General features: G+C 48.3%; 1 long non-coding RNA gene across 12 annotated transcripts in view; it reads right to left on the reverse strand.

Annotated features, from left to right (window-relative positions):
• LOC129210136 (uncharacterized) overlaps window positions 1-25,552 on the reverse strand; it is a 38,841-nt gene extending 13,289 nt beyond the window's left edge. The window contains exons 1-6 of one of the 12 annotated variants that reach the window (XR_008578323.1): window positions 25,382-25,552; window positions 25,162-25,277; window positions 8,882-9,944; window positions 8,510-8,708; window positions 4,464-4,552; window positions 1,920-2,056 (exon numbers count right to left, since the gene is read on the reverse strand). This is a non-coding gene — a long non-coding RNA (uncharacterized LOC129210136). Of the gene's footprint in view, window positions 1-1,919; window positions 2,060-3,389; window positions 3,625-4,463; window positions 4,553-8,509; window positions 8,709-8,881; window positions 11,919-25,161; window positions 25,278-25,381 lie in introns of those variants that run through there. The other 11 variants (XR_008578324.1, XR_008578321.1, XR_008578318.1 and 8 more) reach the window with 11 other exon arrangements.
• Window positions 25,553-27,423: the final 1,871 nt, after the last annotated feature.

Raw genomic sequence — 27,423 nt, forward strand, 5'->3', positions numbered from 1 at the left:
AGCTACGGAAGAATAAATTGTCTCCTGCCATGTCAGATAAGGCACGGCTCTCCTGACCAGCCCAAGCCAGTGCAATATCTCCAAATGTCGAAACTCGGTGATCCCTTCCCAGCCCACCCTGAAGCATTCCTGCACTGCACACAGTCCCTGTCAGCTTGGTGATGGCACTGGCCTTCCCTGGCAGGGTGGTGTCCAGGCTCTCACCTAACTATTTTTCCTGCCTGCTGTCACTGCTATAAAATATTATTTTCCAGCCTAAGCTCCATCCTTTTCCCCCTCCACTTCATCTGATTTTGTTCCAATTCTGTCTATTGTTCTCCTTATGTGTGCCGTAACAACAATACTGGTATAACTTCCCATACCCTCTGCTAATGGAAGTCACTGTATGAACCTTACCAAGGGTCAGCACCTTTATTTCTGTTTCACAATAGCTAATCTGAGCCATGAGGAGGTGAAGTGATTTGCTGGAGGCCACGGAGCAGACCCTTGAGAGCTGTGCAACAAGAAGCCAGGTCCAAAGAGACCTTGATGGTTGCCCTACCCACTTAGAAACCGTTCTTCCTTCCCAACGCACACGCATGCAAACAATGTGCCTATTGTGGGAATAGGAAGTTAACCCTGTTCTTTCGGGATGAAGAAACCTTTCACAGCTGTTGTCAAAACAGGGCAGTTCTGCGGCCACAGCCGTGCCTGGGCTGGAGCAATAGCTGAGTACATTAATGTCAAACTCAAATGCCTGCTTGCCAAATGTCACACACCACAGGGGACTCTCCACCCCAGCTGGCAGCCAGTCACTCGTGGGGTTCCCCAGGGCTCCATTTTAGGGCCAGTTCTTTTTAATGTTTTCATAAATGACTTGGATGTAGGACTAGAAGGTGTTGTGAGCAAGTTTGCGGATGACACCAAATTGGGAGGAGCTGTTGATTCCATTGAGGGTGGAGAGGCCTTGCAGAGAGATCTGGATAGATTGGAGAACTGGGCAATCACCACCCGCATGAGGTTTAACAAGGGCAAGTGCCGGATTCTGCACCTGGGAAGGTGCAACCCCAGCTATACATACAGACTGGGCGATGAGACGCTGGAGACCAGCCATGCTGAAGGGGACTTGGGGGTCTTGGTCAACAGCAAGTTGAACATGAGTCAACAGTGTGCCCAGGCTGCCAGGAAGGCCAACTGTATCCTGGGCTGCATCAAGCATGGCATTGCTAGCCGGTCTAGGGAAGTGATTGTCCCACTCTACACTGCGCTGGTGCGGCCTCACCTCGAGCACTGCGTGCAGTTTTGGGTGCCACAGTACAAAAAGGACATAAAACTATTGGAGAGCGTCCAAAGGAGGGCAACAAAGATGGTGAAGGGTCTAGAGGGGAGGACGTATGAAGAGAGGCTGAAGTCCCTTGGTTTGTTCAGCCTAGAGAAGAGGAGACTGAGGGGAGACCTCATCACGGCCTACAGCTTCCTCATGAGGGGGAGCGAAGGGGCAGGTGCTGATCTCCTCCCTCTGGTGACCAGTGATAGAGCCCGTGAGAACAGAATGAGCTGCAACAGAGGAGGTTTAGGTTGGATATCAGGAAAATGTTCTTCACTGAGGGGGTGGTCGGGCACTGGAACAGGCTCCCCAGGGAAGTGGTCACAGCACCGAGCTTGACTGAGTTCAAGAAGCGTCTGGATAACGCTCTCAGTCATATGCTCTGATTCGGCTGGTCCTGTGTGGAGCCAGGAGTTGGACTTGATGATCCTTATGGGTCCCTTCCAACTCAGAATAGTCTATGATTCTATGATTTCATCAGACACGGGCAGATCAGATGGGGCCAGCAAGCTGCACGTGGGCTTGGGCCTGACAGAGACCACCGCACTTCCCTCCCAGCTTCGGACTGCGTCACCTGGAACTTAATCTCCTCCCTGGAAGATACGTGCCTCACCTGCCAGATGCCTCCTCTTCCCCCTCGGTTCCTCCTTCCTGCCCATCAGGAGAGCGGACCCACCTCTCCCACAAGCCCTGTCTGGCGAGCCTCCTCCTGCCGCACTGGGGCTGCGGGGTCGGTCTGGCGGCGAGGTGCTGCTGACAAAGAAAGCTCACGGTGATCCACACAGCCCGCATCTTCCCAGGGCTCAGCCAAGCAGAGCAAAGGGTTAAAAAATCGTGAGGGATTTCTATGCGAGCCATGGAAGGGACTAAGAAAACGGAAACTAGCCTGAATTTAAACTGAAGGAACCCATTCTTCTGCCAAGCCACTTGGTTCCTTAATCAACTGGGGCCTTGTTTCGCAGTCAGTCATCAGAGGCTTTAGAAAGTCGTTCAGACAAATCTGTAACGGGAGGGCCACAAAGGATGTCTTTTCTGTGGCACTCTCTACCTAGAATACGCAGTGCTTGGGGACGGGGCCGCCCTCAGTGGTGCTTCTGTACCGCTGGAGCACAATGCACAATGATGCTATAGGATACTTTCACTACTGAGCTCCTGCTTATTTAAATACGCATTTAATTAAGGCAAGTCCTGTAGGAAATTGAGTAATGAGCTTTCCCAATGCTACTTCTCCCCAAAATAAAATCTTTGTTGAGGTCGGGAGTGGGTTTCGGAAGTGCCGCAGTCTGCTCCAAGTCAGACTTCTCTTTCGCTCGTTAGCCCTGCGGTCCTGTTGCTTACTGGACTTCTAGCTTCTAAGGAAATACTTTTTTTTTTTTTTTTAAGCTCAGTCTAGTAATGCTTTCAATGATTTCTGGTAACTACACTTTTATTTCTCATTATTATAGAGTCAGGAGGAAAAAATACCCCACATAATACCAGAAATCTGATTATTCTGGGAAACTTTGAAGTTCCCTTCTCCAGTGGTATTCTTTGATGTTCCTATTAAATAAATAATGATTTTACATCTAAGGTTTATCTTACGGTGCAAAATACACCATTATCCTCAGTGTAAAAAATCTTTTCATTGTTAGCCACCATAAACATCAGCTGAAGCTGTGATTCAGGAGTGCTTGAAGCTGACCTGCCCAGATATGGGGCAACGTAGTTTTTTCGCATTAACTGCTTGTGAAGTAGAAACCAGCACTGCAGACAGAGGTACTGCAACAGGGGGAGGGAAGGAAGAGGTTAGATCAAAATACAAAAGACATGCAGGCAAAAAGAAACTAGCGGACGCTCTAAAGACAGAACCGCATCAGATTAGAAACAGAATATGAGTCTTTTAATAAGATTTTTCAATCATGGCCTCAGGCACTTTGTATGACAGTGGGAAATAGGATGACATTTCTGGAACTGTGCTGAATTAAAAATAATAATAAAAAATAACAGAATTCACTGTAGAAGGAACTCATTAAAGACTTCAGTGATGGTCCATGCAATGTGATACTGTGTAAAGCAGGACACCTAAAATAATTTATTTTTACCTAATTACTTGATGTGCTAATGGCTTTGACTGTAAAGTTTGCAGGGTCTGGAGTCCAGAGCTGCTCGGTACCTGTGCAGCCCTCTCTTCAGGTCTGCCAGGGCTCGTGCTCTGTGCTCGCTGTCCCTCTGCGGGGCTGGAAACTGCCTCATTTGCAGCCGAGCGCAGTAGTTTCTCGCTGGGATGGAGCTGTGCTGCCGTGGGCAGGGGCAGGCTGACCGGGCTGTGCATCCCTGAGCTGTGACAGAGAAGCTGCTGTAGAGCCCACAAGCTTAAATGGGAAGTCACGTTGTCTGGACAGCGGATGAACCCCAAAATCCCTTTTCATCATCTGACTTTCACCCACAACATCCTGGCACGGGGAAGCCCCGCTTCTGCTGCACACGAATCCTGCATGCACCTTGGTTTGGGTGCCTGGTGCTGGGCTGGTTGGCAGGACGCTGCTCCTGGCAATGCAAGGGGCTCCGGGTCCACCTGCCTGAGGTGAGCACCCCCCAGGCCAAGCCTTTACTCGCACGTCACAACACACCCTGGCAGCGCCCACTCGGTGAGCCATGCGAGGAGGGGGACGGGTGGGATTCACAGCAATACTGCAGGCGAGGGTGTAGAGCAGAAATAGGCCAACACCAAGCATGGAGAGAACAGAAGGAGCAGGACAGAGAAGCAGAAGCTGGAAGGAGATCTCCCATATTTTTTCCTGCCTTTATCCTCACTTTTATGTACTGATCTCCCTGAGATTTTTTTTTTTGGTTTGTTTGGTTTTTTATTACAGCTAAAACCTAGAAGTCTTCTCCATCCTTCCCACAGCTGCCAAATATTCTTCACACTCCAGGAATGGTATCCCTTCCACTTCCCTCCTTATCCCTCACTTTCGGCACCCACCCGCACCTCCCAAAACCTCCCTGAGCCACTGCTCCTCTCAGCAGTCCTATAACATCTTTTATTAGTGCTCTGCAATGACACTCATCTGACAAGACTGGAAGAAGAAATCACCACAGGCTTCTTAATGCAGAGATGCAATCTCATGCTCAGGAAGGAAGCTCCCATGCGACAGATCACCGGAAGCTGGGAACTTACCCTGGCAGTACGTGGCTCTTCCACTTGTTTCCCGAAACAAACGTCCATCTGCAGAAACCGGAGGTGATAATCCTGGGAAGTGTTTATATCTGCAATGGAAAAGCTGTGTTTAAAATCCAAGCATAAGAAGCGCAACATGAAAAGGTGTTTATTTTGGATGTCAGTGGAGAGAACGCCGTGGTTGTGTTCCCCTGCAGCGCTGGGCGAGCACCGTGCAGCCACCAGCCCTGTTCAAACCCTGCTACATCCCTGGCCCGAAACAGGAGCAACCAGCAGCTGTGACCAGTAGTAAAGCGAATGGGAGAGAGGGCATTTATCTAGAAACCAGAGCTCCTTCCTGGCCTCCAGATTGTTAACCTCTATAAATGCATCAGCAAGCCCCATGAAATCACCTTTGGCTGGCCGATTTCTTCCAAGGGACATTTCCAAAAGAAGGCTCCTCTGTCTGCAGCCCTGCTCACCGGAGATGAGTGCAAGGCTCCGGGATTTCTATGGTTCCTACATGAGGTGGCTGTGAGAAGGTTCCAATGGTTTTCTGGTTTTCAGTCTGCTGAGCTGCTGAAACCAGTTCAGCCTTGACCATTATTCAAGTTGGTTTCCCTGTAGTCCAGTTTCCTTTTACTCAATCCAGTCTAACTACAGGCTCCCAAACAGAGTAGTACTTCTCCCCCTGCCCTACCCGATGGGGCCTCCTAGGTCAGATTGTCACACGCATAGTTATGGCCTGACACAAAGCAAACCTACAACGCGCAGAACGTCAGCTGCTTTGTACTGGATGAACAACGTGATCCAAGTCAGCCTGCGGCTCGAGGATACCCAGAGGCGACAGAAGGGAGAGGGCAGGAATGTGCATGTGGGATGCAGGATGTGGAGAGGCCATCTCTGTTGGAAGCAGCTTGCATTTAAATTGGCTTAAGCATTTCATGAACCTACACCCTTAGCTACACTGGATTTAGCTTCCAGGCCACTCTTAGTCATCACAGGTTGCAGTGTCTCTCCCAAAGGCCACTCCACAAACTGTGCGCTGTGGCACACCATCATCTCCAGCACCTCTGCTCTCTTTGTGTAGCCCAGGGGCTGGGTGGAGGGGTTTCTGCACGTCAGCCCCACTAGCTCCTGACCAGCTGTGGGAGCCCAGAGCTGCACCCACTGTGACACCCCTTCCAGTGCTTCCTCCCTGTCCTCAGGGACGCAGCAGTCAAGGAAAGCCTTAGGCTTGGGGTCTGTCCATGTTGCAGCATAGCAGCTGTGCCTGACCATGGGGAGGAGTAACCAGACGGGATGACACACTGCGGCTGCCCATCGGTCAGCAGCTGGCACAGTTTCAGACAAACGTGTTTAGCATCTCATCGGCAAGCTGTGATTAAATCCTGGGCAGCACAAAAAACCACAGGCAGGTAAATTAACAGACAACAAAAATTAGCTCCAGTCTACGCGGCTTGCCAAACTGTAGTTGGTTTCATGTCCTCAAGCGAGTTCAAACATGATAGCAGTTCCTAATACAACAGTAGACTTCAGAAAAAGCCTTCAACCCAACACCGTGGGGACAGCAACTGCTGCTGCCTGAGAGGATGAGCTAATCAAATTACACAAGAGGAAGGGGGTGGCAGTTCTCAACTTTCACCTTTTGTGAACTTCTGCAATTTTTCCAGGGAGGGTGTTGATACTTGCGAGAAACGTCACCTCCTGTAGATGCACATAGCAAAAGTGCTTACAGGAACTTGTAGGAAGGAACCATGGACCGCATCTACGGTTCTCAGCCCAAAATCATCTAAATGGCCTTGCCTCTACTTTTCCTTTACATCTGTAGCAAGGCCATTGCACGGGGCACGGTGCCATTGTCCCAGTTCAGTAAAACTCATGAGCATGCCCGTGGCTTCATCCAGCTGCTTAGGCTGCAGTTCCATCACTGGTTAAGTGAACCTATAGTCAGTGTCACTCTGGTCCTCTCCCTTCCCTTGCACTGGCTGTGCGTCCCCATCTCTGCCTTGCATCGCTGGTGGCATTTATCTGACCCCTGGAGCTGAGTGGAGCTCCAGACCCTAATCTGGTAGAAAACTAACCCCAAAAGAAAAAGGAATATTTTTTGGTAAACTACCGTAAAACCACACCCATAAAATCACATCTGATCTGAATCCTCCATAGGACAATTTCAGAAGGCAAGTTACTGTAGATTTAGGCTCTTCATGCATTTATCATTCTACAAGACGTCAGATATGTTTCAGAACCATAGACAAATTTTGGAAGTATGAGTAACTAAAGACCTTCTTCTCCAGAAAGTCTTTCTTTCCTGACTCTTCAGAAAAAAAAAAAAAAAAGCAACTCTGTTTCTAGCAATTTCTTCTTTAAAGCATTTCCAGAAAACAAAAAGCTTGCAAGATTATGGAGGGGAAAAAAAAAAAAAAAAAAAAAGATAATTTCGGTTGAAGAAGAAAATCTTGAGTAATTTCTCAGTCTTTTACTGGAATCCAATAAACACATTACCAAATTACACTGTATATTTTACTAGGCTAAGTTATCTTTGTGTGTATTAGAGGCATAGCATGAAGCAAAACAATAAAAAATATTAACCTCCTTCGTATAACTCAGTAGAGTTATAAAATATCTAATTGAATAAACTACATTTGACATGAACAAATGGCGACATTTCCATGTAATGTTGTCTTTTTGGCTTCCTGACAAAGAAAAGCTTAAGGAACCATGATTTTTGTTTCCTAAGGGCAAGTTCTTCTATTTTTATAAACTCAGCAATCAATACTAAAGTATGAGCATAAGCACTTTTAATTTATGAGCTGTATACTTTGAGTGAGTTTAATAGTTTAATCTTACGCATGTTGTTCTAACAGTGTTTATTTTTGTTGTACTGCATAGGGCCGCTTAATGGAAAATATTGCATTAAAGCATAAAAGCAGCCATATATGTAGAAAACCAGAAAAGGAATAATTAAGACACAGCAAAATTAATACTGTGCAAATTTCTCATAAGCAGAAGAGCACCGTTAACTTGAGGGAAAGCACAACCTCAAACAGGGAGCCCGCACCAAAGTCACCCCTAGGCAGAAGACCATGAGAAGATGTGAAGACCCTCTCTGTGGCTACCGCTCAGAAGAACAGGCTTCTTCCTGCCTGGCAAGCCCTTGGCACTCCTCTTTCTCCCTTAAAGAGCAGAGCTCAGCCCTCATTCGATATTTGGCTTAGGTGGAGTTTCGTACCCAATTCCCAGCTCTGACGACGCGGCTTGTGCAGCGTGTCCCCTCCGAAGCACCGCTCCAGCGCCTGTGTTTGAACTGACTAGTGGATCTGCCGGTTTGGATGAAGCTGGGAGTCAGCCAGGAGGGGTTACACGTGTTGGTTTAAGCTGACCTAGAAAGGACTTACCACCAACAACACTTGTCTATAAAAACATCGCTCCTATTCATCTCGGAGAATAAGGAGTGGACTTTTATGAGACTAGCTGCAGAGTGAATCACTGCTGTCCATTATTCACAGCTGAAATATAATGGGACCTGCTGTTAGTGTTAGGGAGAGGATGGCTTTCCCCACCAAGCCCGTGTTCAGATCTGGTAAGGATGTTCACAATGCGTATTTATCATGTAAAAAGCAGGCTCTTGCACTTTGTAATATTGATGTTAGTCGCAGATGGGCTGCTGGTTGCCATGCAGATGATAACGTTCCAGGGAGTTTCGGTTAATATTAAATGGAAAGTGGCTCAATTTGCATGTCTCTCTAGAAATGGCACAAGAACCATCTTGAGAATCAATATTGATAATACTCTGAATGCGAAGCAAAAAAATCAACACACACAGCAACAAGGAGCGCATGTCACATGGAGACTCCAATAGCTGTTAAAAGACTGCAATATCACACAACGGGGAAAGCAGGAAATTTAAAAGAAAGCAAAAAATCAAATTGGGCCTATCCAACTTTGCAAAAAACAACATCAGAGCCAATTCTTCATAACTGTATTCTAATTAAGACCATGCATTAATTAGTGGATTGCAGAATGTATACCTACAGCCACTAACTTTACTTGCCAAATCCACGTACCAGTGTAGGTGAGCACCACGGCAGGAAGAGCGCACACAAAGAGCAGGCAGACCCAGGCCAGCTGAGCTGAAGGTCATCTACTAGGAGTGTCCAGGGGCCGGGAAGAGACCTCTCACCACCCTTTGGCAAGGGAACACAGAGCCAAGGCGAGCCCATGCTTGCATTATTGGATGTCAGGCTTCTTGTTCTGGAATTTGGCCTATGGAAATGTAATGAGACAAAGCAGCAGGCAAGGAGGTTTGTTTCATAATTCTGACTTTCAACACACATCAGACATGACAAAGAAAAGTGATACTCGCTTGCCCAAGTGCTTCAAGCTAGGATGAAGTGCTCATGATCACATGTGGCATCAAATGGCTCATTGGCTCTTACCTTTCTCAAAGGAGTCTTGACTTCTCAGCGTGGTTATGCAGTCAATAATTCATGGAAAATCATAGCATCTGAAGAACAATTTCTACACCGGCCAAACTGACCTCTCTGATAGCCTGCTGTGTTCTCTCAGTGCTGGCTTTCTTCTATTTATGGAGGAAATATAAGATTTTCAGGAAAACATACGTACAGGATTTTTCTTAGCTCATTTTATATTACCAGTAGCCTTACTTCTGCTAAGTATTCAGCTAAAATAGATTTAATCAACTCATCAAAACAGAGGATCATTCGAATCAAGGCATGGTGTTGAACACCAGACAAGCGTGGGTCCTATACACCCTCTGTAGGCGAATCTCATCATACAAGCAGGATTCTCATTTATTTAATTAAACACGAGAACGTGTGTGTATGCACAAGAAAATAAAAAGCTTATTATGTTCTAAAAAAATTTAAAGCAAGCAAAACCCACAGCAGACAGAACTAGGAAAGACACCCTGTGGCTGGCTTGGAATTTGAACCAAGGGAACGGCATTTTCCCCTTAGTTCCTCAGTGATGGCACACATTGTTCGTCCCAGCGGAGCCCACGTTACGTCCTAAACTTCTCAGTGAAGGACAGCGTCGAGATTTTGGACACATGTGAAAGATAGAATATGTTCAAAACCACTGAAAAACTGGTGATGCTGGGGCCAATCCCAATTCAGGGCTAGTGATAAGCCATAGTGATTCCACAGATCTAGATGTGGCTTCTGTCCTTCGGCTCAGGCTGGAGTCAGGCAGCCTACTCATTTCCTGAAGAGCAGGGCAGCATCTTCATTACCCACACGTAAACAGAAGAGAGCGACGTCAGAAACTAACCTGGAATGTGGAAACAATTTGTGCATCACTTAGTGGAATGAAGGAAAACAGTACATGAGTAATTGGAGTCCTCAAGGAAGGGAAAACAGAACAACATTGGCGAAGCGTAAGTAAAATACAAATGAGAGTGCCTGTGTGTTCCCTCATCCGCAGTCTCAGCTCTCCAGCGTGCTCACGCAGGCTTACCCCTCGGTACGGCAGGCAACTTTTCTGCAGTGACAGGAGAAAAATCGTATGCTCAGCTCAATATCTCATGATTTAATACCCAAGAAATTAACTTGATTTTTAATATTTTTTTAATAGTTTGCTATTTCAGCTGGACCCAGATCATTTTTTCAAAATGATCATCACAGGCTGACCTGTGATTATGGATGTGAATTATCACATTATAGCTGTTGCCACAGAAATAAACTGCAATGTTACAAGCACAAAAATAAAGAGCCTGCTGCAAAGGAAGATGCGGCAGCCACAGCTTTAAGGAAGTGCTTTTTTGGTAATAAACGATGAACTGATTCCTCCAGACCTCCTGAACTAGGGGAGGTAATACAGCAGCCCCCTTTTGCATTTTTATAGAACTGTGCATAATGTCTGAAATCACTTTAGAAACAGAGTGTGCCTCATGCTTGACGGCTTGAGGTTAAATGGTAGTTTTGTCATACCGGGAACTCAAGTGGGACCTTCTGAAGAGTCTTAGCATTACAGCCTGTTCCTCTGATGCTGAAATACAATCCCAGGAGCACATAGTTAAAAAAAAAACAAACAAAACAATCTCTTTCATAGCAATAATACGCATGCATGAGCATGACTAAGCTACCTTGCAGCAGACCCAGCCTTTCAGAAGCTCCCCTTAGGCAGGAGGATTTCTGCACTGGCCATATCCTTTGAGCCTGTAGCCATGTGACGCCACAGAAAACTATAATGGTGCCAAAGTCTGATGTGATCTACGGACCCATTTTAAATGGAGGAAAGAAAGAAAGAAAAATTCAGTGCGGCTTAGTTATTTTTGCATGGTCAAGGCAAAAACCACGTGGTCAAAAAAGCCTCACTTGCAATCAGTTAAATACAGCCTTTAAGAAAAGCCGTCCCTAACCTCGCTCGGGGGGTCCAACAGGCCATTAGTAAGACCCCAAGCGAGCGGCTCGTAGGAGCCCCGGCCCCGCGCACGCCAGGCTGCCCCACCAGAGATGCCGCCTGCAGAGGCAGCGGCCACGGGGGAGCACACGCCGAGGAGAGACCTCCTGGTGCTGGGGCTGAAGACATGGGTACTACGTAAGTTAAACAGTACCGACTGCGGAGAAGCCCTGACAGCCTTACGTGCTGGTTTGCATCTTGCGACGTCCGACAGCAGGGCGCGGGGGAGTCAGGAGCTGTGGGTGCAGCTCCTGTCCCGCGCTACGCGTTCACAGCAAGACATAGGTGCCTGGCCTTTCCAAAGAGCACGTCGGTGCCAGGGAGGGGACGTGGGGTCAGCGGAGCAAGAGGGGACACAAGCCCACCACTCCCACCACAGACATCAATTAATAGAGAGACACGAGTGAAGTTGCAAGAAAGCTCCTCCGCGTTTTTCCTTTCTAATCTGCTCCTCCAGCCCCTCCAGAAGAATCAGAGGGTCGGGCTCGCGGTGGCTCCCGCGCGCGGCCCTGCCTTACGTGATCCCGGCCCACCCTCGCCAGCTGGGGTTCTGCCCCGGTTGGGCAAGGCTGCGAGTCATCGGCCCTGGCAGCTGCCCCTGCCCTACCTGCGCGGGCCGGGCTGCCGGCCAGCCCCGCCGACCGGCCGCCTCCCCGGGAAAACAGCCTCCCTGGAAGGCACGGGGCGGGCACGGCGGGACAGAGCCGGCAGGCTGGGCTGAACCCACCCTCCGTGAGCGTCGGTGGTCGGCGGCCATCGGGAAAGGAACATCTGGAGGACGCGGCGGCGAGCTGCGGGCATTCCCGGAGCCCACCCGCCGTCTGCTCCGCGGGTACACGCAAAGAAACTTTGCTTTCGTAGTCTCAGGCCGACTCATGTCACAAACAGTCAATTAGCTTTTTAAAAGTTAAATAAACAAACAGAGCAGGAGATTATCACTGATTAACTCAAGGACAGGAAACATGAGAGGCTGGTTTGCTAGAAAGAAAAGCTCTTGTGCTGAGATCTCCAGTAATTAGCAGCAACAAGACCTACCAGAAATTTATGAGGGAAAAAAAAATATCGAACCCTTCCTGTTTAAATGTTCTCTTTTCACATGTTTTGCTTGGAAGACTAGCTTAAAATACAAACACAGACTGGGTCTCAAATACAGAGTAGATTTATGCTCTGCAAAAGTCATATACTCGGATTGCAAATCAAGTGAACATGGATCAATGCAAGCTTTTTTTTTTTTTTTCTTCCCCCAAAACCTGTGTATTTTGTTACCAGCTATCAGATTGACAGCTCGATACTTTCCTCCAAGCACCTGGAAGGTGAGTTGGTTGCTTCTGGCAAATGCCTCAGATCCTCCTTGGAACACAAGTGGAGACCGAAGCCGCTAGAGAGTAAAAGGAAGACTTCCTTCCCCGTTACTGAGCGCTGTGATTTGGTAATAATTTAGCAATTTCAGCCCAGCAATGGCTTACGTGACTTGTTTATCAGTCTGCAGCGGAGCTGCTGTTGATTGTGCCGAAGCCTACCTGGTTTCATTATACCCGTCCAAAAGTATCCTCCACCTGGCTCCCGGAGCAGCAGAGTCTCCCCGATTCACGTAATGAGATCCCCAGGCAGAGCCGAAACCCTGACCTAGATTTCAATGGCTCTCCAAGCTGTATTTATGCATCTTCAGCATGGCTCTGTTTACTCTTTTAAATTGCAGATAAACTGCAAATTAAAGAGGATCCTGGGTCTTTCTCCCCCCCCCTCCAGCTTAAGTGCATTCATCTCTGCTTCACTGTCCTGGCTTTGCCTTTCTTTGGCTTTGCTGGATATTTCAGAAGAAAATTTGAATCAAAACTAAGGTTTGTTCCAACTGATAGCAAGCCTTATCATATGCTTGGAAAACCAGCACTAGCAGACCAGCAGTAATTTCATTGGGAAGGAGGACAGCAGGTCTGATCCTGATAGCTCGTTAGTGTCGGGTTATTTATTCTGCATTATGGTGTGGGAAGGTCCCAGGTGCAATTACAGCTCCGGGATGCAGGTCTCTGCGCATGATTAAGGATGGTGCTTAAACTCCAATACAAAGGTGAAGGAGAGGAATATTATTCCATTGCCTTGACAGTAAGCTGCAAAACCCCCAAGGTAATCTGCAAAGTAGCACGGAGGACCGGAGGTGGCTCTCAGGAGGTATTTGGCCTAACAGCTCTGCAGTCCCACCAGCAGCACTGCCGGGGTGTCCAGCCCCTCTCCCGCGCAGGGGTACCGCTGAGGTGTTTGCACCAAACTTCCAGAAATCCTCAGCAGGGGCCAGGCTCTTCCCCTGCTGAGATCAGTGGCAGCAGGATTAGGCTGCTGCAGCGGATCCTGAAAAACCCTCAAATACAGAGCAGCCTGCCTTCCCCTCCCAAAACCAATCATGGATTTGGGGAACAAAAAAACCCAAAGCTTGACCACCTTCCGTTACAGCAGGCGACTGCTGTTTCTCTGCCTGCACATCCTCGCCACAGAAGCTGCTGAGGTTATTAGCACCCACGAACATCTCGCGGGAAACGAGCAGAGCAGGGGGTTCCCCAATTTCTTTCGCTAGCTTACCACTATTGAAAGGCGGGGGAGCCCTTTTTCCAAGCTGCAGTCATAGACACAGGAGGTGGTATTCGGGTCCTCGAGCCAGGATCTTGTATTTGTTTAAAAGCCTGCTGGTGGACACGCTGGAGGTCCCCGGCTGGGGCCACTCCAGAGCAGGCACATGCTCTTAGGAGCCTGCTGCAGCCTTGTTCACATTAAAAAGCAAATAAGTGGGTGACAATTACAGTGTTGCATATTTTTGCCTAAAAATAGCTCTCCCACAATCTTACCCCACTTATTTCAGCACAGCACTGAACGGCCATAAATTTACACTTACCGGAAAAGAGAAGGAATTACAACGTTTTACTTCTTTACATAAATATTTTCTATTTTAGTGCCTAACATTGTGGACTTCCTTTGCAGCCCAGCCCAGAGGTCCCAGCAAAGGTTGACGGTACTTGCAACGGTAAAAATACATTTTCAAAAATCATTTTTAGAAATCCCTGTCAGCATTTGGATACCTTCAGAGCTGTGAAAGTCCAGCCGCCCCCAGAAGAGCTGTCACCCACCGGGAGCTTCCCAGCAGCCAGCCCCGCGATTCCACAGGTTGGCGGCACAGGTCTCTACTGCAGGTGGAGGTGGGAGCTGGGAAGGAGCTCTGCCCTTCTCAGCCCATCAGTTTGCACTCTGATTAATCTTCCTGAGGAAAAAAACCACCACCACCAACAGCAAACCAAACACAACAAGGCTGAGACACAGAAGAGAGTGGCAGAATCAGGGCTCTTCCTGCACTCAGGCAGGGCTTGAAGAGCTTTTAAGACTGAGGAGGGAAAAGAGCTCAGCTTTGAATGCATGGGAAGCTGGAGATAAAGTCTGAACAGCCTTCTTTAAATCAAGAACTTCCTTTTCACCTCTGCTTTTGCTTTGCGTGGGGTACCAGAGCCCTTCCCCCTTGCCTGCTCTTTGTGCACCCCAATGGAGACCCCGCGGGGCTGAGTTCTGCCCCGTCCTGCTCCCAATGCCTCGAGGAGCCGTGCCTGTGCCCGGGGACCAACCCTGGAATAAAGCCCTGCTCTGTGTGATGGGAGCTGAGAGGATCACTGGTCAGGTGAGCAGGAGGTCCCACTCCCACCCCCGCTGTAGGCTGCACCCTCCCGAGCAGCCCCGTGCTGGGGATCTGGCAACCACGTGGCCCCTCAGACCCCTCTCTCCTCTGGGCGAAAGCCACCCCACCACAAAATGCTTCGGAGTGACACTGGCAGGGATGGGGAGCAAGGGGAGCCAGCCCACCCCCTCCTGTCACAACGTGCAGCTCTGCCAGCCTAAGCAAGTCCCTAAAGCACTCTCCGCTGCGTGAAATGCTGTAAGCCTGCTGTGAAGCCACCTCCTCATGGGCACGGTGCTCCACACCTGAAACGACGACCAGCACTCAGGCCGACAGCTGGCCAAAAGAAGAGCAGCAAAGCTTTGTCCAGGAAGAGATGTTAGCTTTTCTTCCAACTGTTCACTGAGAAAAGTTTGGAAAGTGGTGCCCACGATGAGGTGGGTATTACCTTCCGTTGTTCGGCAAAGGCTTGTGAAGGGCAGGCACCGCCTGGCATGGCACCGCCTGGCACGGCACCTCCTGCAGCCGCGCTTCTGGCAGGCGACGGGGGCCATTTCTACTCTGACCGTTTTCTCCACAGATACATTCATGAAACTGCCTCTACTCAAAGCCCATTGCTGGCCCTGCCTGCGCAGCCTGAACACTGCCCTGCTGTTTTCAGTCGGAGCTTTCCATAGCCCTTTTGCAGGATGAAGTCCCCGTCTCTGAAGCACTTGCATCGGTGGCCTCTTCTGTTCGTTGTGAATGTCCAAAACATGACTGTAAAATGGTACAGTTGGTTAAATGAGAAAATCTAGTTTTTTCTAGCCACCCTGATGGCACTATCATGCTCTGTTGCGATGGCCATGACCGTGTATGTTATAGTGCCCGTTAAATCTCCCCGTTCGGGCTTAGCTCGACTGGTGTGACCTGCTGGTGAGGCTGCTTGGTGTGTCACCCTCCGTGCCTCACTCGCTCAGCTCCAGTCTGTTCCTCTGCTCCTCCATATGGCACAAACCAGGGCTGTGATACTGATTAGAAGAGCTTTAAAATTTATCTTGTTCGATTTACATCTTCAAAGGTCTCCAAAAAATGTAAATCTGTATTTTTTTTGGGAAAAAAAAAAATTTGTTTCTGAACCATGCGACAAAAAGCAAGGAAATGGAGGGCCAGATTCACCAGCCCGCCTGGCTGTGCGGCTGCAGCGAGGGGAGAGGCTGGAGGAGTCCCCTGCCCCTTGGAGACTGCCGGGCCTCCTGGGGCACGTGAATGCATTGTGGGCTTACGTATTGCCTGCATTTTGGGATGGGCCCCTGGGAAGATGTGTGACCTGTATAAATACAGATTAATACAGTCAGAAAGATTTGGATGCTTAAATCGGTAGCTTTCAGAACAGAAGGCTGCTGCAGGACCCTGTTGCCTCAAAAAAGGGGGAGGGACGGGGATGCAGGAAAGAAAAGGCCGTTCCCTGCCCGTGTGTTCCCATCGCACACACATGTGCCTTTTATTTATTTATTTTGGCATGGCACTGGGGAACCACGAGATCAATAGCGGACCATAATGAGCTAAAGCCGCTGACCAGGGCTTAGCTGCATTTAATTAAAACTCCGTTACACGCGCAGCGTTAGCGAGGTGTGCCCAGGGAGCGGTGCCCAGTGCTCTGGGGGCCTTCCTGCACCCCACCGCCTCTTCCAGGGGGACACCTCTGCTCGGGGACCCTGCCTCCCCTTGGCTGGGAGCAGCGGCTGGTCCCCCATTCCAGCAGGGCTGCGCGCCCGCGCTGGTCCCAGCGAGTCCAGCGGAGGGGAACTCACCCTTCAAATCAGAGGTGCTTGGGAAAAGTAATTGAATAAACAACAAACTACCAACCGACAGCATTTGCAGATGCCCTAAAGGTGATACGGGATCTTTTATGTTCTTCTAAATCAGATTCACAGAAATTCATTTGGTGATGCCAATACTGCAGGCCCAGGAGCACTAAATCATCCTTTATGGGCGCATAAATACGTGTTTCGTTCTCTGTCACATTTAGTATCGGCAATGATTTCACACACAGCTGTAGATCAGCTCCCTTTTGATCACAATCTGCCACCCTTTTCTAGCCATTCAAATTTACAGCAACATTAATAGTTCAAAAATAATAGTGTTTACTGTGTACTAGATTTCAATAAATTAGGAGGAAGCAACGGTTCCTAACAAAGACTCCAGAAAGCAACAAAGCTGGGACCGAATGTAAGCTTTTTCACCCGATTAACACATCCTTGTCTATTGGCAGAAAGTTTCCATTGCAGCTGTGAGAAAATAATTCCGTGGATTATGTCACATTGATTCAAAGTGAAATTCAAAGCCAAAGAGAAACCAGAAGAGCATTCCCTATGTTCTTACAGAAAATATCACTGCTTCAATTAGGTGCTACAGATGCTTGGAGTAAACATATTTTCCACTGGTTTTCTTAGAACCATACCCACTTAAATCTCCAGTATTCTTCTGCATGTTCATTTTTCATCCCAGTTTAATACCACGCCTCTGGGTGTTGGTGGTTAAGGGGATCCTGCCAAGCAATGCAAGCCAAGAAAAGCTGGGATAAGAAGGGAAAATATGGCCTTTATATAGTAAATAAACTTTTCAGCCTTAGTGTTATGGCTGCTGTCAGCATAACTCAGAGGGGGAAAAAAAATAACCCAGTGCTAGTTGTACCTTTCATTTCTTGGACCATGTGAATGTCCAGTTCTCCAGCTTTCAATCTGCTCCCAATCCAATGGAAATAATGCACACAACTGAGCATTCAAGCCGCTAATAAATCTCATCTTTGTGCAGAAACACTGGGATTCAGCGTGAAAACAAAACTAGGTAAGGCTTTTCAATATTTCAGTAAATACTGACTTTTTTCCAGTAAAAACTTTAGTTCTAGGGAATTTAAATATACTGTTGATAAAACAAGCACATAGCAGTAAAGTTGGAATTGAGACCTCGAGCGCCTGTAAGCAGCAGTACATGTGAGCTGTACTTAAATACATGTAACACCTGTACGGATCTCTTCCAAACGATAATAAAAGCTAGCAGCCTTATTGCCAGAATAAACCGGGAGCATCCCAAATACCAACAATCTGGAAGATAAAAACCTCCTCACGGACAGAAGTCCCTCCCAGGAGCGCTGACGGTCGCGGTGGCCCCGAGGCGGGAATGCCGATGGAGACGCACCTTCCTCCCCGGCTGCAACTTCACCTTCCCACGGCACCTGCGATGGGAAGCTGGAACCGTGGCTCTCCCGCTCACTGCTAGGCAGGATCCCACTTCTTGTCCTCGCAGCGCTCACCTTGGTCCTACTTACGGAGCCAAGTCCCCCCGAACGTGCTGTGCTGTTCCCCGTGTACACTGACAGAAAACTTTCACCCCGAGTTATTATTGTGTATATCCTTGCCTTGCAAAAGCGTGGGCAGGGGAGGAGGAGCGGAAGAAATCACCAGGTTTATAGGTGTTATAAATGCAGCTTACTTTAGAGCTAAAACATCCTGGCAGATGGTACCCAACATCTGGGAGAATGTTAATGCCCAGATATAAAATTTGTTTTCTTTATTTCTCTTTATTGGGACCCTATTTGGTTACAGTGTGTTATAATAAGATCTATTTCCTAGGCTTGTCTCTTAAATTTAAATCTCAAAGCAACGTTTATAAACATTACAACTTATCAGTTATTACTGTAGCACAGGGCTGAATTCAGATCAGTGATGGTATGCATAAATATGTCACGTAGAAGTATATCTGACACTTTACCAGACAAACCTCTAAGAAATTTTTTTGTAAAAGAGATGGCTGAGAAGGAATAAAAAAATAGATTAGCATACCCCATGAAAACAAATGGTTTGACCTTGTAGCAATAAATGTAGGAACAGCTCCGTTAATCACATAGAAACCCCCCAAATGACAAAGGTTTGCTGTTTGGGGGGCAGGAGTTATCTCCCTCTTTATTCCTCTCCAACAGCGGCGGGCAGAGCAGGTAGCAGGCACAGGGCAAGCACCCCTAAGCCCCGCAACAGCTCTGCCTGACAGCCCTTCCCAAGGCACAGGCTCTGCCCGTGGTCCCGGGGGAGCAGCCCGGGGAGGCTGCCGCATCGGCGCTCCCCAAGCCTCTCCCAGCCGGACACCAGGGAGCTGTGAGCGCTCCGCTGGGGACCAGTCCCGAGGGTGACGCTGGGCTCCTGCCCGGGAAGCCTTGCCCACCCCCGCGTGTCGGGGCTTGCTGGGCTGCAGGAGCACAGCACACTTCCCACCCGTACCTTGCCCGTTCCTGGAATTACGCTCATTTTTCAGAGTAGGTGGGGAAATCTGGATTTCCCTCTTCTGACCGCCGCGGCGGCGGCTCTCCCCCCAGCCCCCCTGCGATGCCGTGCAGATTTTGCTTTTCATCAACCAGGCAGGAAAACCACAGGTCCTCTTGGTTTAGAATAGCGGGTCAAGTCTGTTCCCAGCTGAAATACTGCAGGAGAAAACAACAATCAAAAGAAGGAGCGCTTCTTCCCGGCCCCAGCGCTGCACAGAGAGCCCCCCGTGCCAGCTTTCTGGGGGCTGAGGGAAGTGAGCAGCTCTGTTCAGCTTGCTAAATTAACAGCTAGGCTAGCAAGGTCTGTCTACAACAGCTGTACACCTGAAAAGCCTAAAAAATATTCCCATCAGAGGCGTTGGAGTCAGGGACCTGGAGACACATATCTTTTAAAGCCTGAATCTCTCCTTAATATCTCTGTTTTCTTCTGCCGTAAACGCAGGCGAGAGTAGACAGGTGAGGGGAGGACGCTGGTGAACACAACCTGCCGCAGAGTCTGCAGACGGCCCAGCTGTTACCAGAAATGTAGATGGAATGGGAATATTTTCTTCAGACCAAGTAAAAATCTAATCGTAAGAGCTTGTTTCCACAGCCCAAGCCCTGCTGCGGTGTGTTAGTGGTTATTGCTCCAACCTCTTGCCTCCCTCACCTCTACATCCAGCTCCCAGGGTCACTGGAGCCACACGGGCTGCCGGAGGTGGTGCTCAGCATGGGGATGCTTCTGGCTTCTTCCCTCCCTTCCAGCGTGCATCGTGGCGTGCCCTGGAGGCCCTCCTTCCCCCTCCCCAGCCTGGCTGCTGGGGTGGCTCAGCCCCCCCCGTCCTGCCTCGCCCCCCTGCGCCGGGTAGTCTCAAGCTCCCGCTTTCGGGTTTGGATGGGCAGGGGTAGTCACACACAGACAAGCTGATGAAGAGCGAGGCTGGCATTCATTCCGAAGCATTTGCAAATCAAGTTGCCGCTCTGTGGGTCTAAATTTTGGACCCTCGGTTTGAAAGATTTAATTTACCAACTTATTTCCTTGTTCTACTGCTAATTCACCAATATTAAGTGGAGTATTAACATTTAAACTAAAAAAAAGAAATACAATAATTCCCAAAAGCAGAGATAATGATCTACCTTGCATAAAATGCTGGCAGGTTAGCTGAGGTACAGCCTCTGCCCGCAGAGCCGTGGCTCTGTTATCAGCGTCTTGGTGAAGGGTGAGTGCAGAACTGCTCAGAGCTGGGCACTGGCAGTAAGCAGTACAGCATCCAACAGCCTTCACCCGCTTGTAAGACACTCTCTGGGTGTCTTAAAAGAACAGGTTTATAGAGATGACAACCTTCTATTAACCAGTGGCACCTTGGATCAGGGGCATCTTTCCATGAGCTCTTGTAAAAGAAATTACAAATTCCTCAAGGAAAAACAAACTGCAGAAGGGCATATCTTTTACAAGTGCTCTATGAAGTAATACTGGAAAAAAAAGGATAGACTCATTCTCAGCCCCACCCTTACATCAATTCATCATGAAAAAGTACGTTTCTGCCCTTGTGTTATGGCAGTAGCTTGAGATTTCCTTCCTGCCACCTCGTAACAGAGCAGTTCTCTCCCCACCGTGGCATCTGTCTTGCTTACCGTCAGCTCAGAAACTTTGCTGGGGATTCCCAGCATCAGGTCCTGACAACCCCACCAGTCAGGTCTGGTGGAGAAACCTGCAGCCACCCCATGTCATACGCTGGTGCTCTCTCGGGGGTGTTGCCGTACCGGAGGATGACACAAGCTGCAATAAGCTAAATGACATTTTTTACCTTCCTTCCCCAGCATGGGACATTTCTCTCCAGTGAGGTCATGTGTTCTCCTGAAACTTTCCATAACCTTTGGCCACCTAAACAGTTGCATGTAAGGAGAAGAGAGAAAAGAGCCTGAATTCACTTTTGCAAACATTAGCATGGTCTGCAAGAAACGAATAGGCTGATGAGCTAAAATGAGAGTGCTTTTAATCGCAAAAACATGTTTTCTTTGGCTTACATGCAACCTAGAGCTTCCCAGGTGCTCAAGCTTAAACTAGTCATAAAGATCTAGAAAGGCATTAATGTTTTAACAGGCACAAAAGGAGGCCTGAGGAAATGATTCCTCCTTCCTCCTATTCAGTGCGTGGGTACAGCTAACCCTGGCTCTTGGATCACAGTGGGATTTTTCGTCTGCTCTGAAAGCCTGAGTTTTATTTTTCCCTTCATTTCCTTCCTGCTAAAGACCTCATTGGTGCACAAAGCCTTGAAGTTTACCCGTGCTTTCTTAGCAGGAGCGCAGCTTTGGGTGAGCCCAGTGTGAAGCCAGCCGCTCAAGCCCCAAAGATGGACACTCGCCCTCAGAGGTGCAGCTGGAGCCCACCAAAAACTGATGCTGGCAGCTTCGTGTTTGGGTTCTTCAGCTGGTTGTCAGAAGGGAGGTGTGGGGCAGAACCGCTCATTTCTCAACCCCAGGTAAATGCATCCTGCGTGGGATGGGGTGGATGTCACGGGGACTAACGTAGTGACGGCCTCGCCGGGCTGCAGCACCCGTCCCCAAACGGGGAGATGATCTCCTTCCCTGCTACGCTGCCCATGCACCCAGACCCTCAGGGCTGCGGGCTGGTTGTCCAAGTCATCCCTCTGGCCCTGCTGATTAGAAATACAAGCAATTCATCTCCTGCCTGCATTTACAGTGAATGCTTCCTGTCGGGGCAAACAAACTGCTCTGAGGGATTGTCCTGGGAAATTAACAGCTATAACGATTTCCAGAAGCTGGTGACAGCGCACGCTGTTCCCAGGGCAGATGCCTTAGTGGAGTCATCTTGTCGTGGTGATTTGTTCTCAACCTTGGACACTAGAGCCCCCAAAAGTACCTTTTGCCACACAGCACCCTGGCTTTACAGCTGGCCTGAGACAGACGCTGCCGGGAAGGGACGGGGGAGCTAATTAATTCTTCCTGCCTAGCAGAGCGGGGAGCCAAGAAGCAATCGCTGTCTCCCCATAAGGAAACGCGATTAGTGGCTTTACCCGGGTGGCAGATGGCGTTACTGACCCCCACCCTCCAAGCCTGGCATTTCTGCTTTCCCATGCCACGTATTTCACTCTGCCATGTGTGACCCTTCCCTGGTTCCCATCTCCCCGCTGGGACCACGAGCTCTCTGGAGCAAGGAGCTGCCCCGTATTCGTGTGATACCTCCCATCACAGACCCTGTCCCAGCTGAGCCGTAAATAGAGACAGTAAGTTGGTGTTGGCTTCTGCCAGGCTTTTACCATCACCACTATCAGCCTTGGAGTGGGTGTTTCCCAACAATCTCATTCAATGCTGGCTGCATTTTTTCACAACAGTTTATACAAGTTGTGACTCAGTTAATTAAAAAAAACAAAACAAAACAAAAACCAATCAATCAAATTTATCCAGATGAATCGTTTCTTATGTTCATTTGTTTAAGCTGTATTGAGCAATATTTTCTCTCCGCACTTAACTAAGGTGGAAACAATGTAGTTTTGAGAAGCCCTTACATCAAGCTAAGACGTACTGCGAAAGACAGGCTTTGCGAAAGAAAGAGCTAAAGTAGGGCAACATAAAACAGGCAAAAGGGACACATGTTCCTCATCTATCGCATCATTTGATAAGATGCTCTCAGTGAAGTTAGTTTTAAGAGCTGACTGCAACTGCTCTTCCTAAGGAATTTTCAAGAGAAATCACTAGACTCTGAGCTTTGTGTTAATCCTCCATACAAAAACTTAGTTTATTTGCTGTACGGAAGACTATTTCAACTCAGCACTGAATTTCCATTCAAACCTCTAAGTAGGGCATGAATGGGGTGATGCCGGGAGCCCTCTGTGTGCCCACTGGATCGAGTCTGGTTTATCTGTTATGACCCAGGTGTATGATTTCTACTAAGGCAAAATAATCCAACTTTATGCTGTTACGTAGCTCCTACAAGCCGTAGGGAACATCTGCAGTCATTTTGGAATACCTCAGCGCTGCAAAGCCCCCAGTGAATCCTTGCAATGCCCGCAGCCAAGAGAAAAGCAGCCAAGAAGAACTACATGAAACCGAAGAAAAGCCATGTCATACTTGGAGCACCGGGCAGAAAAGCTCAGTCTTTACGTACTGCCCAGCACCAGCCTTGTGACACGGAGAACAAGCTGGGATGCCAGTACTTGATCCCCCGTCTTTCCGAGCAAGCCAGTGATGTTCTGGTTCCTACACACATCCAACCCAAAGTTTATCACCTGCTTCTCACTTCCCCGTGCCCTTTTCCCCAGCCAGGCAGCACCGCGATCAGGGGTGATGCTTTCAGCCTCGACTGGGGACTGCAGCCAGCTGAGAGTCCCAGGCAAGACCGTCCTCACAGGGGCATGCACACAGATGCTGATGACGTACAGCTCATTGCCGTTATGCTCTGCAGGGTGGGAACACTCCGCACAAGGTGAAGTCAGAGCTACTGCTCTTGTCCTTAGCCAATATATTGAACTGCTCTATCTTTCAAATGTATTTATTCACTCGTCATTTAAAATAACAGTGCTTTCTTTAAGGCAGAGTTGATGACAGAAGAACAATCTTCCCTGGCCCTTTTTATTTCGGTCCTTCCAAAATATTTTGGCTCAGCCTTTGACTGTCTCTAGGGCCACTGTGTATCTGTATTATCAAGCCTGACTTACCAGACCTTACGGTGAGCCATGGGTGACAGTTCAAGAATTGCTGTTCAAGAAACAGTTCAAGAACCTCCTGACAGAGCACCTACCCCACAGCGAGTTAGAGTCACGGGACAGCATTAAGCTGCTGTGGTTTAGCCAGAACGCTGGCACAGAGCCACCGTTGTAACCTCCCAACCAGCTCAGCTTAAGCGATCTTCTGCACAGCATCTGCCACCAAGAGACATGGGCTTTGCATTCAAGAGGTGTCTTCCCAGCCTGGCACGCTACACCAAGTTGCCTTATTATCATTGAGCTTCAACTGAGAAAAAGCACAGGAAACTGTTATACAAGCACATGGGTATTTTGTTAATGCCAAGGAAGGTTCATGACCACATTCAGAACATGAAGGGTACAGAAGTTTTGCAGAATTTGTGCTAAAACTTGTAAAAAAAAAAACCCAACAAAACAAGCCAACAAAAAACCCCATGCTAAAAAACAGCCCGGAGTTTTGCTGCTTTTTCAGTTCGGTTGCAAGAGACCAGATGTTTTCAGGCTGCTAGATAGAGAGTTCAACAGCAAGTTCAGTGTCAGCTATTAGTCTGAAATACAGCCATAAGGACAGAAGTGCTATGTACAAGATCATCTCATTTTTCGAGATTAGGTGATGACTTGAACGCAAATCCCTGCCACAGTTAGGAGCAGATCTTTTGGAAGGATGGAAGGCAAAGGGAAGGATATACGGTGCTTATTCAGATGGTACAGATGGCCCTTTTAATAAATTAACTGACTTGTAAGAAAGTTCTAATTAAAAGGCTGTTTATACAACAGCAGTTCAGGAAACTTGTAAGCTGGAAAAAACTTGAACGTTTGACAGGTATGATGATGACTTCCAGAGATCAGTGATGGATGCTGAGTCATGGACATTTTGGCCAAAAAAGGGGTTCTTACCGGTAACTCCTCTGGGAAGCCAGGTCTTACATACATCTATAAATCTATTTTGTACTGCTACAGATCTTGTCCTGCCAAGCGCATGGACAGGTAATTGCCAAACCTGTAACCACCCAGAACACAACATGTCTTTTCAAAGAAAGGTGGTTTTAGAAGAAGTGAAAAAGGAGAACATAGTAAATATCTCCTTTGGAGCAGGCTGCAGCAATGCCATAAAACCTGGAAGCTGAGCTTTGCACTAAGAGAGAGCTCTTCCGTATATAAAAGCATAACACAACAGAAAGCAAAACCCTCGCAGATATGTACTCTTAGTAGTTACGTGTGGCGAAACCTGCGCTAGCTCCAGCGATAGCACACGGAGCCTGCCCAGCCCAGCTCTCTAGGACATTTCTTGGACCTACCCCTAAAAACTGAATGTGCAGAACATGGGTTTTGCAATATGTTAGTTGTACTTATTAAAAAAACTTTCCATAACACATGCAGATACCGTCTCCTGTCATGGCCTAAAAACCGCTTTAAATGACAATATTTCCTCAAAAATCAAACAAAAATTTGTATTGAGCTGAAAGATGATGACAGACTTCAGTGGGATTAAGCAATTTTTCTCAGCATTTTTGTGGGTTTAACTAAACCCAGAGATTACAAGCAGAAAGGAAAGAACCACCCCCAGATTTTCCATTAAAAAAAAAAAATGAAGAAAAGAGTGAAGAAACATTCTGAAAGAACTATAGAAGGTAAACAGGCTAGTTAGACATGACATACCATAGCCTTGACCTCCCATCAAGAAGTCTCTGGTATTCCCATTCCAATCAATCGCCGATACAGTTTTCTTCTCACCCAGCAGCTCCAGCTGTTCCTGAACGTTTCTGCTCTCCAAGCTTGCAAAAGGAGAGCCCGCACAGGCAGGAAAGTAAAACACAATTAAAAAACCCAAACCAAACCACAGTAAAACCTTTGGCTCTACGAGCACCAAGAGACTGACCAAAACTGCGGCACCTCCTCAAGTTGCTTCCAAGGGCTCTTCAGTGCCGCGGCCGGCACAGAGCGATCCCGTGGGGAGGGCGCAGCAGCCCGCACCTCCGCCTGCCCTTAGAGCCTGGCTCAGGCGAAGCTGGGCAGGTACTGGCCCATCAGCCACCCTGCGAGAGAAACACAAGTGGGGCAAGTATCACAGAAAAGCAGGCTGCTTCTCCAGAGCAATTCGGGGAAGTTGCAATGAGTCACCCCTAGTCACAGAGGGGAATGAAAAAAAAAGCAAAAAAAAAAAAAAAGCACAGATAGGTCTTAAGAAGTCGGATGGACTGATTGCACCAGCTTCGTAACGGGAATCTCAGATTAAAGCGTCTCACCTGCTGCTTCAGGAGCGGCGTACAGCCCTCCAGATGACAGAGTTGGTTATTTTGAATGCACAACATGTACGATTGCTAAGAGAATAAACCTGAATCACGCTGGATGCTTTTGTTAGAACACTTAGGAAAAAATGTAGTCGTCTGACACAGAAAACCACATTGTAAAATTAGAGGTGAAGCCTGCCAGGATGGATTTAGCTATATTTATGAAGTGCCCATCAGTGATGTGGATATTGTCCAAAAAAATTAAACAGTGTACTTGATTGCTAGAGGAAGGACCAAAGATCAGCTGAAGTTCACAGAGGAGCTTGTGCATTTTCACACAGAAGACTAGGGCGAACGTGTTAATGGTACATGCACCCTGTACGTATGTTGGAATTTATAATGTATTTTTATTATATACATTATTATACATGTGTTTGTGTGTAAAAATTATGTACCAAAATTCATATTGCTATTTCGGCCTCGAAGTTCTCACAAGTGTTTTAGTTCTGACATCACGTCCGCACCGCAGGGCCCCCCACTACCTTCGCCCAGTGATGCCCGTGGTGGGACCGCTGCCTCTCGCCTGGGCAGCCCGCCCTCCCCAGCCACACCGTGGATGCCCCAGCCATCGCTTAGCTCGTTGTCAGCCGTTAGCAGTAGAGATGTTAGGGCCGCTTTTCGGCTTTTCTGTCACCCTCCCTTGGTGACACAAGTCTGCGGACCGCTTTCATATTGCCAACAGGAGATACTGCCACCTGAGATAAATCTCACCGCAAACGATGCTCATATACAACACACGACTCGGCAAGTCTCTCTGAAAGTGTGTCTGTGAAACAGTGTCTTGATAGATTAATCTGTGCTAGGGCCTGAAAATTGGTAACTTTCTAATCACTCAAATAGTAAATCAATACATTCTAGGATATTAAATCTGAAATAGAGTAAAAAAGAGTGAAGTAAATAGCAACATCTCTTATGCAGACGAGAAAAGAAGTCTGCAAAGATTTTTCTGAGCAAGGCTGGGAAGTCAGATTTAACTTCTCTCTTAAGCAAGCAATAAAAGAGGAAAGAAATGTACTTTTAACCAAGTTATTACAGTTATTAACTACTTCTTACATGATCACCAAAGAGTTAAGTACCAACGGCCGGCAGTTTTTCCAGGGTGTTTTGCATTTTTCAGCCCTTCGACTGAGAGCCATTGAGCACACTACCGCACGCGAACCTCTCCCTCCAGCACCCGTTCCTCGCTGTGAATGGCTGGCTTCTGCTCCAGCTGAAAGCCGACCGGGTGCCAGAGCCTGGGAGGCTTGGGGACTGCTGAGCGCTGCTCCAGCGAGCTGCGGCGGTAGCCAAGCCGCACAGGAAAGGACAAATCAGGTAACTTGTTACAGCAGCTATTTTTCCGCTTACGCTTTCTCTGACTCCAAATAAGTATATAAACCAAAACGCAACGGCGAAGCGCATCTGAGTGTAGGCGAGGTCAGGGAGGGAGGCAGGAGGAGCTGCCCTGCCGACGGGCCGCGTCACCGCGGCGCTGGGATTAGGGTCAGTGGCGACGCGGGATGGGGTGGGGAAAGGTTTGGGGCGCAGACAGCCGGCCCTGCTGCGGGCTGAGGACAGGCGGGGAGGGGCAGAGACCCCAAGCAGCCTCAGGGGAGAAAAGTGCCCCCAGCAACATGTGGGTCCGGCCCCG

This window comes from Grus americana, chromosome 9, assembly GCF_028858705.1.
Source record: "Grus americana isolate bGruAme1 chromosome 9, bGruAme1.mat, whole genome shotgun sequence".
Taxonomy (NCBI): Eukaryota; Metazoa; Chordata; class Aves; order Gruiformes; family Gruidae; genus Grus; species Grus americana.